Below are 14,524 nucleotides of genomic sequence, written 5' to 3'. Positions count from 1 at the left end.
CAGCCACTCTGTCAGAGAATCAATTAGTACACTTCTCATTCCTATAGAATCTTCTAAATTGGTTGTATAATGATTGTCTAGTACTTTTTGATAATCCCAAACATTCCCAGAGGTAGTTGCCTCTATATAACCAATATACTTGAATAAGATCTCCTCTTAGATATCTGTAAGAGACACTGTACAAGTTCAAATATTTTAGTCTTTCATAATAACTTAAATTTTCACATCCATAGATGCCCTTAGTATATTCCTGCTGTACTCTTTCTAGTTTACTCATGCTTGTTTTCTTATAGGGTTTCCATATTGTTAGTCCATACTTACATTTGGGTCTAATGTAACTAACAAACAATGACTTCATTTTTGATTTCCTAGACTTAATAAATCTGTGTATACAGCCTATAGTTCTATAACTATCATTAATAAATTGGTTGATATGATTAGAAAAACTCATAGCTGAATCTACCCATATACCCAGGTCCTTAAATGAGTCTACGGTTTCAATCACTGTGTGCTATATTAAATATTCACCTTTCAATTTATGTCTCTCAAATCCCATATACTTAGTTTTTGATGGATTTATCAGCATATCATTCTTATGTGCCCAAATGGTCAATTTAGTCAAGTTATTTTGCAGACATGTCTTATCTGTAACACATATAATCAGTTTACCCAATTTTACATTGCCTGCATATAGACAGTAGAACACCTCAGATGAAAAGATTGGGTCTGAAAGATGCAATCTAAACAAGTAAGGGCCTATGATAGAGCCCTGTGGGACACCCTGAGTGTAACCAAGGATTTTGCCTGTCCAGTTACTACATGATACTTGCCATGACCCGTTTGTAAACCATGCAGCTATCCATCTTATCAAGAGTACATCAATACCTAGTTGTACTAATTTATTGATCAGTATTTTGTGTATGACCCTGTCAAATGCTGAAGTTAAATCTATATAAATGACATCACAGCACATTTTTTCATTCATAGCTGTTATTTTATTTATTTATTTAACATTTGTTTACTGGGAAAGTCTGACTTGGAATGGAACCAAATTCAGCAGAGTCCCAGGGAGAAACATTCCAGATGCATGTCTTTGTAACATGGGAGGAAACAAGAGCACCTGGAGGAAACCCACACAAAGACAGGGAGGAGATACAGACTCTGCACAGAAGGCACCCAGCGAAAAATCAAACAGGAAAATATCTTGCTGTGAGGTGACAATGCTTCCGCTGCACCACTGCGCCGTCCATATTGTTATATGACCATCTTGTTATAGAACATCATGTTACAGGTAGTAATATATCTGTTTTCAACATACGCATGCTGATATATGGTTTCAAGTCCCAACCTTTCCAGTTCTGGCAATAACTTATCCAATATTACATTCTCCGTTATTTTTCCACAACATGAAGGCAGACTTAAGGGTCTATATGACTCTGGGGTTGCCCTACTCCCCTTTCCCATGAAGACAAGTTTAATAAGCACATGTCTCCAATCTTGAGGAATCTCCCCATATTTATATGACCTAGTGAATAATAGATATAATGGTACTGTAAGTTCTTGCGGATGTGTTGTCAGGTTATTGTTTCTAGTTCCATCTCCTCCCTGTGCTTTGATTGGATAGTTTGCACAGTTATTTTTCAATATAATCTAATTTGATTCCAGTATTTGGGGTTACCTGGATGTTACTAGGACAACTTATCAACCCTTTTGTTGAGTCAAACTGTTTTGCATAAAATTTATAAATGTATCTGTAATATGTTGTGTTTGAGAATAAATTTTAGAATCTGCACACAGTTTATCAACATGTGGTCTTTACTCCTTCCACATCTTATCATCTTCTTTCAGCTGTTCCCATTAGGGGTTGCCACAGTGGATAATCTGTTTCCATTTCTTCCTGTCCTCTGCATCTTGCTCTGTCACACCAACCACCTGCATGTCCTCTCTCACCACATCCATAAACCTTATCTTAGGCCTTCCTCTTTTCCTGTTACCTAGTAGCTTCATCCTTAGCATCTTTTTCCCAATATACTCAGCATCCCTCCTCAGCACATGTCCAAACCAATGTAATATTGCCTCTCTGGCTTTGTCTCCAAACCTTCCAACCTGGGCTGACCCTCTAATATACTTATTCCTGATCCTGTCTACCCTCGTCACACCCAATGCAAATCTTAACATATTTAACTCTGCCACACCCAGCTCTAACTTCTGCCTTTTTGTCACTGCCACTGTCTCCAACCCATATAACATAGCTGGTCTCACTATCCTCTTGCAGACCTTCCCTTTCACTCTTACTGGTACTTGTCTGTCACAAATCACTCCTGACAATCTTCTCCACCCACTCCATCCTGCCTGTACTCTCTTCTTTACCTCTCTTCCACACTCACCATTACTCTGAACTATTGAACCCAAGTATTTAAACTCATCCACCTTCACCACCTCTACTCCTTGCATCCTCACCATTCTTCTATCCTCCCTCTCATTCACACACATATATTCTGTCCTAGTCCTGCTGACCTTCATTCATCTGCTCTCTGGAGCATATCTCCATCTCTCCAGGGTCTCCTCCACATGTTCCCTACTCTCACTACAGATCACAATGTCATCTGCAAACATCATAGCCCATGGGGACTCTTGTCTGATCTCGTCTGTCAACCTGTCCATCACCATTACAAATAAGAAAGGGTTCAGAGCTGATCCTTGATGTAATCCCACCTCGACCTTAAAAGCATCCGTCACTCCCACTGCAGACCTCACTGCTGTCACACTACCCTTGTACATATCCTGTACCACTCTTACATCCTTCCACATCTTATGTATCTATAAAAAGGTTTCCTATTATGCTCAATATCTTTATATAAATTTTCTTCAATTTTTTTTTTATCTTGTTTCACACTATGCTTAATATGTTTGTCCAGCTTGTTTATTTCAGTTTTCAAAGTTGTAGTTCAACCTCTCTTCAATTTCTTATAGTTTTTGTCTCTCACCTTAATCAGATATCTTGATCTTATGGAAATATATCCACCTGCTCTTGTATGCCTAGATCCTGATGTTAAACATTTTTTTTTATTTTTTTGCACTCAATTTCCCTTTCAAACTTTCCACATTCCATTTGCAGTATTTCCACTGAACAGTTCACTCCAGTTAGTTTTACATAGTGACTGTTTCACTTTATCTGTAATTAACCTTCTATGTATTGGTTTACATTTCAGTTTAACAGAATTATCTAGCAACAAATTAACATTTATAACTCCATGATTACTGCGCATTAATGCTGGTAAAACTTGAAGTAACAGTAATTTATTTAGGAACGCAAACAAGGTCTAGTATGTTCCGTCGCCTGGTAGGTTTATGTAAAGTCTGAAGCAATTGTTGTTACTGAGTATATGTTGTGAATAATTTCCTTACTAATGTTGTTGAATCAATATTATTCCAGTCTGTTTCTGGTAAATTTATGTCCCCAACTAATATTATTCTTCCCTCATGTGTTTCGTGCAAGAAATGTATGAATTCTTCTAGGTCATCTGCACTTGACTTTGGTGGCCTATACAATCCAACAATTGTTATGTGTTCCAGGGTTGTCTTTATTTTCACAGTTACACAGTCTATAGTATCAGTGTTATCATTTTTAATCCCTATCATAACACCTCCACCTGATTTTTTTTGTTAGAATGTCCGTTGCAGTAAAAACATTTATTCCCTGACATAACTGGTTTCCAGTCATTGTTCTTTAACTTCTTCTTCTTCCAGCTTTTCCCGGTTAGGGGTCACCACAGCGGATCACCTGTCTGCTCATGATTGGCAGTGGAGTTTTACGGTGTCGAGTTGCCAGCCCGGCACCCAACCTTCCACAAAAGGCACACACATGCACACACTCACACCTAGGGCCAATTTAGAGTGCCCAGTCCACCTACAGCACATCTTTGGGAAGTGGGAGGAAACTGGAGCACATGGAGGAAATCCATGTGACCACAGGGAGGACATGCAGACTCTGCACAGAAGGCACCCCAGCCAAGAATCAAACCGGAAGACCTCTTGCTGTGAGGCGACAACACTAACCGCTGCACCACCGTGGCCGCCCCATTAAAGTTTCTTGAACAATAGCAACATCAATCTTGTGGGAATGTAGAGAAGTTTCCAATACAAAATCTTTATTATTAATGCTCCTAGCAGAGATGCATAAAATGTTGCTATCTGTGAATTGTTACATTTTCAACATGGCAAAAATCCTGCCTAGTGTTTGTCAAGTATTGCAAAATATCTCCTGCAAAAATTCTCTTCCCTGATCTTGACAAATGCACGCCATCCTGTCTGAACACATGTGCCCAAGACTAGGCTGGATGTTCTGCGCATTTCCATTTTTTAAGCTAGGACATTTTTTTCCATGTAGGTATTTACCCCAAAAATCTTTTCATTCATAGTGACCTGACTATCCTTTCTATAGATGATTTGTGAAAAATACATCCTAACACCAGTACAAGCTATACTATCTACGAGGGCTGTCAGTTCCAAACTAATAGTCATAGAATCCTTGCGGATGACATCATTTGTACCAACATGAATAAAAATGGATCCGTACTTCCTTACATTAAGGCATTCCAAGGCTTGTTTCACATCTTCCATTTTTGCTCCTGGCAAGCATAACACTATTCGATGTTCATTATCTTCTCTGTGAATATAAGTAGCAGTTCCTCTAATAATTGGATCTCTAACTATAAGAATATCTTTGCTGGCCAGCTCTGAAAAATCTTTAACTTCTAATACACTAATATCTGCTCTACCAATTGTTATGAAGGGTAGATCTTCATCATCATTAGTCTTATTAATTCCACTGTTTTCATTGTGTATTAAATTCTCATCCAGCTAGTATTGTAAATCCCACAGCTTGAGTCATGTAGTCAACATCTTTCTTTCTCCTCTTTTTTCTTACATAATGTTTTTCAGTCCTTCCAAGTTCAATTTTGATTTCTTCCTTTTCACTTGGCCCTTGCCTTTTTTTCTACCTTCGGTCTTGGAAAGATGATACCTTCTTCTGTAGGCTGAAGGTTTTCTGATAGAAGAACATCATCATTTCCTGTAACCTGTGTGTTATGTAATAAACCAGTGTCCTTTTTGCTACTTATTTTCTTTACTTTACAGTCATTAGTCAGCTTTTCTTCTTTGTTATTTGTTATGAACTTTTTTGTTCTTTCTTTTTTGTTTCCATCTAAACAGACTGGATCCTCAGATTGCTAAATACTTGCAACCAGAATTCCAAAGTTGTCAGGGGCATTGTATTGTTTCATAGGGGTTGAATGACCTTTGCAGACAATAGCTGCATCATTTCCTAAATATGTTCTATTTGTTCTATGCCCAACATTATTTATTTCATCAGTCTAGTCATTAACATATAACACAACAGTTCTACAAGCCATGCCAGTTGCACAAGTGCAATCATTATTATTAAGTCTAGATTTACTTCTAACATTGGTAAGCAAATCATCCAACTTTTGACACGAGGAACACAGGTCACCACTTTTATCAGCTGTTACCTTTAAATATGCATAGCATTTATTACACTGTAGAATATATTTGTGCTTTAACAAATTATTAATTGGACGGTCATTTAAGGAATCCATATTCAGCTTCAAATGGATAAAATATTGCAAAAGAAAAGAATAATTAAAATCAGGGACCACAGAATTCAAAGAGAACTTAAATCAACTTCTATGACAAAAAAATCACATCAGCAATATACAACTAAATACTAAAGTACAGTAAAGTTGTTCTGACAATACAAGTTCTGCAAGCCAGACAAAAGTTGTAATTCCTTTACATCATAGGATTGATTAGATATGCTCAGGATTTTCCTTTCTCCAGTCTATGTGAATTTATAGGGGTTGCTAGAGTTTGCCTTTCTAAAACCCCTCACTTTCTAACAACCAACATTGAAATTAAAGGCAAAACAACAAAAATGACTCATAATAACATTTGTTAACAAGCTATCCCTTCCTACCTGCAAACAGTTAAAAACAGTGATAACAAATACAATATAAATTCAAATAAAACTTCTGTTACCAGTTAACTCCACAGTAAATCACAAACTAATTAGTAGGATTGTTTAGATATGCTCAGGATTACTTTTCACACGTGCACATACATGATGGGAATAGATGATCAAACTATTGCAAAGATGTATTTGATAAAAGCAACACACAACATCAAAACAGACCGGGAATTATTGTACACCATTTCCAGTAATAAACTAAAATCATCAGCACAAGCAGAAAGACTTTGAAGGTATAAAGGAAAATAAAAAATACAAAATAAGCAATTCATCAATGACCCATTTTTATAAGACTTGAGAAAGAATACAAAAGCAACAATAATATCACATAAGAAGAAGATGATGAAGGAGAAGAAAAGAATGAATACATTTGAAGAAGTTGTTATGACGATCCTGCTGAGCATTAAAAAAAGATGGTGAAGCATAACAAAGATGTGAATGGAAAAAGTGGTACAAAGTGCTAATATTGAGGGTATGAAAGGGAAAGAAACATTAGTCATAGAAAATGAGACAAAAATTACAAAGCATTGGACAACCCTGGGTCCAGATGCAGTGCCCAGCTTCTGGCTAAATGCATGATCAGCTTTATACAACGAGTTAATATAACTATGAGTATGAATTATTTATATACTCATCTGAAATGGACAAAACTGGGCTTAACAATAAGAAAAAATATACTCTTCCTTCACAGTGAACTTGCAAGCCATTTTAAGAACTGTCGACTAATAACTTTCCTTCTATCAAAGAGTAACTTACACAGAACTAATATAAATATAGCTCGAAATTATTTTGATAAAATGCAATCATGACTATAAATCAGAAACGTAATAAAAGAGATTTATATGGAACAAAACATAATTACTATACAAAGTTATAGCAGACAGCTGTAAAAATGATCAGAACCTAAGTATGACATGGATAGACTACAAAAAATTATTTAATATCATTCCACATTCAAGAATGTATAAAATAAATCATGCATTGATAGATTACTTAGCAGCCATTATGAAACAATAACAATCCACTTTATAACTTAGTGTTGATAAAAGCAAATTGCCTATCTCAGTGAAAAACTCACGATAGAGATTTTCAACTGTGATTGTTTTTCGCCACTGAGTTTTAGCCTTGCCAGCAGTAAAACATTAAGTAGCTTACTTAACAGGCTAAACTATTTTTCTTCTTGAATTACAGAAAACAATATTACCTAATGATATCTTACCTACGTTTTGTGGATGATTTTGAAACTGTATATCTCACAAGACAATAGTATCCTTTGGGAAGTCATCCATCCCTGGTAACTATCATATTGACAACTCACCCCTTAGAGTTGATCCAGCAGTCAGGGACTTAGGGACACACATAGATAGCAATCTAGCCTTTGATCATCATGTGTCTACAGTGGTAAGGAAATCATTCTATGTTGCACAACTTATAAACAAAGGTATGGCATATAAGTCCAAGGAAGTCATTGTTCCACTATATTCATCATTCATCAGACCTATCACTGAGTAAAATGCCCCTTTGGTACTTACCTAACCAGGCATATCCAACAATTGGAAAGTTCACAGAGCTTCCTCACTAAAAGAATACAGGGTGTAAGTATTATGTCCTATGCAGACCGCCTTAAGGCCCTATCCCTGTATTCTGTCCCCTACAGGCTTTTGAGGGGAGATCTTGGCATACAGGGCATTGTCAGACACCACTCTAATGGACCTCCTGCATATCCGCAAAACAAACAGCACCAGAATTACCCATTCTAAAGACTTAAACCTTGTCTGTGATATAAATAGAACCTGCTGGAGAGATAGTATGCATCCCAAAGACTACCCCGTCTATGAAACTGGGTCCCCATCCATGTGAGCAGAGTTCCTCCCTAACCCAATTAAAGTGCAACTTGGACAATTGGATGGGAAACTGGAAATTCATCCCTGGTTTGGCACCTATGTCTCTAATGGACACAGACAACCTGTAAATGGTTCATGTCCCAGGCACATGCTTGCACTTATCAAGGGTATCAGAACTTGTCAGAGATTTTGGGATGCATTTCTAGGCTTAAAAAGGCCATTGTGGTCATTAGTCTAGTAAAACACCTATGAACCACCTAAGAACAAGCATCTGAAGTACAACTGTAAGTGGTTAAAACTTTTTTAGATTATAAAGCAATGACATTTGGTCTTGATAAATATGTGAAAGCAACTTTTATAGCAACAAAAAATGAAGGACCAAAAATATCAACTTGGGAAAAGAATATGAAGTTAAAGAACTTGAACAAAAGGAAGTAAGGAAATAACTAAGAATAGATGATCAGCAATGTAGCAGCATCAAATGAAAATAAAGCTTCTTAAGGAATAATTTAGAAGACTAAAACTAATATTAAAATGTAATTGAAATCCAGAAATCAAGTACAAGCTAAATAAAGCAGCTTGATCTTCCTGGTCTTAATTGCAGCGTTACTGGGATTGACTGACCCCAGGCAGTGCTTATCAGCTGGACAGAAATTATGAACTCACTTTGATGCTGATCAAATGATTTATAAAAAAACAGTACATGGCACGATTTTTATATTGTTTACTCAAAACAGGTATGGGCCTCCTTGAAATCGATTATATGGAGAGGTCTGCACTTGTGGAACTGCATAAGTCTGTCGACATAAGCAGATTCAAATATGGAGAAAGTTCTAAGCATTATAGAATAAGAATTTAAGTCTAAGATACATCTTTGTTCAATCTAGAAGAAGCATTTCAGGAGTAGTGAGTGTGGAAATGAAACTAGAAGAAGGCAAAAAAATGCAGGTTTCAACAGAAACTGCAAGAAACAAAAGAAACAATATAAAGATCATGACCAATAGCAATGAATGGAATTCTGGAAGGCTAAGGAGAGGTGTATTTAAACCAAGAGAAAAACAAAGATGAAAGATTTATAATATTTTGTCAAGAGAGTTGAGCACACATGCACTACATTACAAAATATGTAAAAGAGGTGGAAAATACAGACAAATTTAAGTTCTGTAGTAGAGAACTAAAAACAGATGCAGATGCAGGTTGAGGTAAACTCATTTCTAAGGGTCTTTAAATTGCAAGGCACAATAACAAGGTAAGCCTGTTATGTTGGACACCATCCAAACACTACAACATACAGGTAACTGTGAAACAGTGAAATCATGAACCACTAAGAATGATTGAAAATGAAGATATCCTGATCACATGGGATCATCCAATTCCAAAAGAAAAAAAAAAAAAACAGGAGCAAGAAAACCAAGTATTGCAGCTGTTGAAAAAAGGGACAACCAAAGCATTAATCACTGAAAAAAAAAAGTTAAATGGTGTTTTGCATACTGACAGACATAATGTTATAAAATACTAGGATATACAAGTAGAAACTAGATAAATATCAAATAAAGACACACAAATAATTCCAAAAGTAGTTGGAGCAAGTGGGCTTATATGAAAAGAATTTTCAAGCATGCTTAAGTATGTAGCTGATATAGGTAATTACATATGAACTAAAGAAGGAAGTAATTCTGGATAGATTGTGGGTTCTGGAAAGGCCAGTCCTGGGAAACATAAACGATTTAACAAACTTTAATTGTACCATGGTTTAGGAATGGGATACATTCCTATCAATGTATAAGACATCCTAAACGTTTTGTGAAATTAAAAAATAAATAAGAGTAACCGTATATGCATAATGAAACACAGACAGACTGATAGAGGAACAGTCATTCACAAGAATATCAAGAAGTGTACATGAACTTATAAACCTATAAACATGTCCACAGATAAAAAAAAGTAACCATTTGAAATGTTAGGATCTGCTAGATCAAGTCCCAAAACCCAGCGACTGAATGGCTCCTAGATCAGATATACATATATCAAGTCTGAGATGCCATTTCTTGGAATAATCCCTTTTCTAGTAATTATGGCAATCTCAGAGTTGAATATAAGTTGGGGGTTGGGGGGGGGTTGCCTGCCACATGAGTGGTGCAGGAGAGGGCTTGCCCCTCCTGCAAAAAAAAAATTTAAATGAGGAGAGTAATTTTTGAGATTCGATCTTCTCCGGGTTTTTGATAATTTTTTTTTTTTTTTTGGCTTTTCGGCACTGTACATTTTGAGTGCTGACAATTTAATACGGAGCCTAAAAAACAATACTTATGGCAGTGATGTTAGGTCATAACATCAGTTGATAATACTTTCCACTCCCGTATCAGTCACACATCTAATAAAATTTGTAGATTATTTGACAAATAATTAAAACATAGTCTGATTAATAAAATTTTAATGAACACAACTGTCCAAAGTTGCACTTGAATAAAGCACATAAAAGAGTAAAAATAGAGAGAAAAAAAGAGAGAGAGAGAGAGAGAGAGAGAGAGAGAGAGAGAGATAAAGAGAGGGGGGGGGGCATGTGTAGAAATTACTCCAAATACCGTGTGCAAAGTAAGACCTGCCTCTGCAGTCTGTCACTAATATAATCAGCTTTGTGAGTACTGCAACATTGGCAAAAGGCTATTCCCCTAATGAAATAAGCCCAGATGAAAGCGTTTTCACAGAATAAAATTTAACAAATTTTGTGACATGCATAACTTGATGAAAATAGTTCCTGTCTGTCAGTGGCATTTTTAACCATAATTTGACTCCTGCTCCATACTGCTAAAGACTTGTATAAGCAAACAGTGGGAACCTAAGAAATTATATTTTTCATATTTTCTTCATATTTATTCAAATGTAAGACATAGCATTTTAATGGTATAAAAACAAGATGCTATACAAAAAAAAAACACTTAAGCAGTGAACATAACACACTGGCTGGGATAAATGAATTGTAGTTTCCAGAGTGATAAAGCCTTGTTCACTGAAGCCAAACATCAGGTGGCTGATGGTAGACTGCAAAATGAGTGACAGCGAGTGGCAACTAAAAAGGCAGCACACTGGGTAGTTTTTGGGATGGTCTCCCTAAACAATTCCAAATAGGTGCATTTCTTGAATGAAATAAATATGCTTTGACTCAGTGTTATGATGGGGCAAACAGAATATAAATGAAGCCTACATGTCATTGAAATCAGGAGTCATTTCTTGTGTAGTGGTCGAACTAGATGTATCTCCAACACGTGGGAATGATCACCAAACTGTGAAGTGTAAATGCAAGAGACTGCACTAATCACTGTTTGAAGGTTGCCATTGTAAGTTGTAAACCCTGACAAAGAAAAGAAAAGAAAAAGAAGCAGATGGTATTTGTCACTGAATAGCTGAACAATGGTGGTGTAAGTGGGAAGTAGATATGGTCAGGGAACATTGATCACTACCTGTAGTTTCTGTCACTGAGTGCTCATATACTGACAGTCACTTACTGTGGCTGGTGCCTCTACTAGGGAAAGAGAGACTCCCAGCACTCTCATTACTATTTACATGGTAGGTTGGAACCCAGAGGAGTCCAGTAGCAGACAGGAAGTGAGGGGAAGGGAAAAAGCCTAGCTCTCTGTTCTTTGGCAAGTGGGACTTATGCTGAATAGGGTGTTTGAGTGATGCTATGTATTGGTGCACAACAAGAAATGGCTGCTGATACCCATATGTGGTATTGGGCAGGGTCAGTAGGTGGTCCATGTGCCGTCTATATGATAACATCGACAGCTTAGGTTGTCGAATCCTAAAACATCGACACCTAAGTGTCGAAAGCTAACAATAGCAAATGACCACCTCATCCAACTCTTTCCTCAGGAAAGAATTCAGGTGGCTGCTCATAAACAAACTAAACAAACACACCCAAACATAGTGGGGGGCTTCACCCCCACTCTCCCGATGTGGGGGGCTGCACCCCATGCACACCCCCTAACTAAATATACCAACTCTGAGATCATTCTTCATTGGGGAAAGGGCAAATCCTTGATAACAGCCACGCAAATTCTTTCCTGAGGAAAGAATTCAATGTTATGGTCATTCACTATTGTAAGCATTCAATGCTTAGGTGTAGATGATTTAGCATTCGACAACCTAAGCTGTCGACAATTCAACAGGAACCCATTCATGTACAGTGGCATATTACAGGGGTAATGTTTGTTTTCTGCTGGAAAGTGGGAAATGACCTGTACTACAAAATGTCCTGCTAAGCTCTAGCACATCCTCTACCAACAGTAAGGATGTTCAGGAACTGCAAACATTAATGCCTATATTTACTTAATGGGATTTTATATACTCTTTGTATAGTAGTTGTAGAGATATATTAGGTAGTTGATATTATGGCATCTATCTTTATATATTATAAAGCACTGAAACAGAGAGCTTGCACTCATTGCATATAGATCATAAATTCCACCATTTACAATATGTACATTTTAATATTGTGCTTTCTTTTAAGCCCCTCACCTTCAGTTTGTAGCTACTTAAGTTCTGCTTTTGAAGTAGGATGAGTTATATACATGCATTCTGCCCTCTGTATTTAGTACGATCCCCATCATTACTGTGATTCATTGACACGGATCAAGGCAATGATAGGAGAAACAGAATAGAATAGCAAAGTATTTGACGTGTGCGTCAGTGCATGATTTACTGCACTCATTGGATCACTGTCTGTTGTGACAGCATGACAGGACAGCATAGCAGTGGACAGATAGTGGTCATATCTAAATCAGTAGTTGTTCCCTGCTTTACTGTGTTCCCTTGTCAGGGATCACAGTGATTCCTGAAACATGTTCATACATTAGACATTAAAACAGGGTGAGGGGATTTCATTATGCTAAGGAGGAGATATGTTGTGGTGTTAGTTTCCGCTGTGTGGTAGCAAAGATATATGTGGTTATCATATCAAGTGTGCCTGTGCTTAAGGAATTTCTGCAGCTTGTAAGGTTTTTCCAATACTGCAAAATGGTTATTTTTTAACTTATGTGCTGATATGCTGCTCAGTTCTGTATGCTGAGTAACACATTATCAGGGAAGGTGGATACATGTGGTCAGATGCACTGCACCAAGCATAGGTACACAGGTCTGGTCCCATAATTTATGCAGCTGGGACGAGCCTGTATGCAGGTGTTATAATTTTTCTGAATTGTATGGACTTCTGTAAGTGATTCAGTTACATGAGTGCTCTGTTTATGATGTACTGTGGCTATACAATGGAATAAGACCACATACAAGGTCTCTTTCCTTCATATAGCAGTCTTTGTAAATAACATATGGCTGTGCTACCACCCGTTCCCTACCATGTACAATGATTATAAATCCTACCCTTTAAGTGTGACCTGTTTGCAAGTCAGTGGGGATGACTCTCATTCATTGTTCTCTACATGTAGCCTTGAGCTGGTTCTCAGTTATAAACATGCTGAATTCCTGTCATAACAAGGACGTAGCTGAAGCTTTTTTGATAAGTGACCTGAAAGTATTTTTGTTATTTTAATTGTATCTAGACTTCATAAAAAATCTAAAAGCAGTTTGGGGTGTTTTATTGGATTATTTTTTCCATTAGTCACAAGCAGCAAGTTTTAGCCTATTTCCAGGTGGGACATAATAAGCTTATTAGTGGCAATTACTTATAATTAAACATGTACATTTAAAGTCATTTTGAGGTCTAGCAACATTTCCTTCCTTCGATTTGTACTGCATCAAACCTGTCTATTCAGGTTACTTAGTTATATAGTGCTGAATATGCCTCACATTTTCAGTATTTATTAGTATTTTTTAACTTTCCAAAGAAGATTTAAATAATTTTCTCAAAGTTTTCCATGTTTTAAATTCAATTTCACATAATTAATGCTCGCAGTCTTCTGGTTTCCTTCCAATCATTAAATAATTAAAGGTCTCAGGTGCCAAAGTATTTGGCTTCAAAATCCTGAGTCTCCTATGAACCTTTTTTGACTTTAAGGTATGACTCAGCTGAAGCTTCTTGCAGGAGCATCTGACAATATTTAATGAAATAATTTCTAGTAAGTAACATTAGATTTCATATTTTTGAATTCATTTTTAATATCTTTTTGTAGGAGTTTGCCAACTAATGCTGGCACCAAACAATACAGCCAAGCAGCAAGGCTAAATAATTGATTTAGTATAACAATATATTTTCCAGAAAAAGGTTTATAGATAATCTTTCATTTTAAAATTGTTAGATGGCGAGTTGAATTCTCACCTGTCTAGCTTTACTTTTTGTCTTTGATTTTGGAATCTGATCATTAACGGTTCATAATAGATGATGCAATATGCAGGAAAATGTACGTCTTTCAAGTTGTCTTTTCTTCTGTGGATGTATTCTGTCCTGCTTTAGCTACCATCACTACAACAACAACTGAGTCTGCTTCCCTTGTGGGCACTAGTGTTCAGCTGGTACCTATTTCTGCATATTGTACAAGATAACCTTGAGGATGTATCCCATTCTGTAGGTATTGGCCACTGTACCTCCACAATACGATATATTCTTTTAGGGTAAAACCTAGAAAATAATATACATATAAGTAGTGCATCAGGCTTCACAGCTTCCTTGAATATTCTATAAAAG

This window comes from Protopterus annectens, chromosome 6.part0, assembly GCF_019279795.1.
Source record: "Protopterus annectens isolate FY-2018-M chromosome 6.part0, PAN1.0, whole genome shotgun sequence".
Taxonomy (NCBI): domain Eukaryota; kingdom Metazoa; phylum Chordata; order Ceratodontiformes; family Protopteridae; genus Protopterus; species Protopterus annectens.
Note: the sequence above shows the minus strand (reverse complement) of the source record.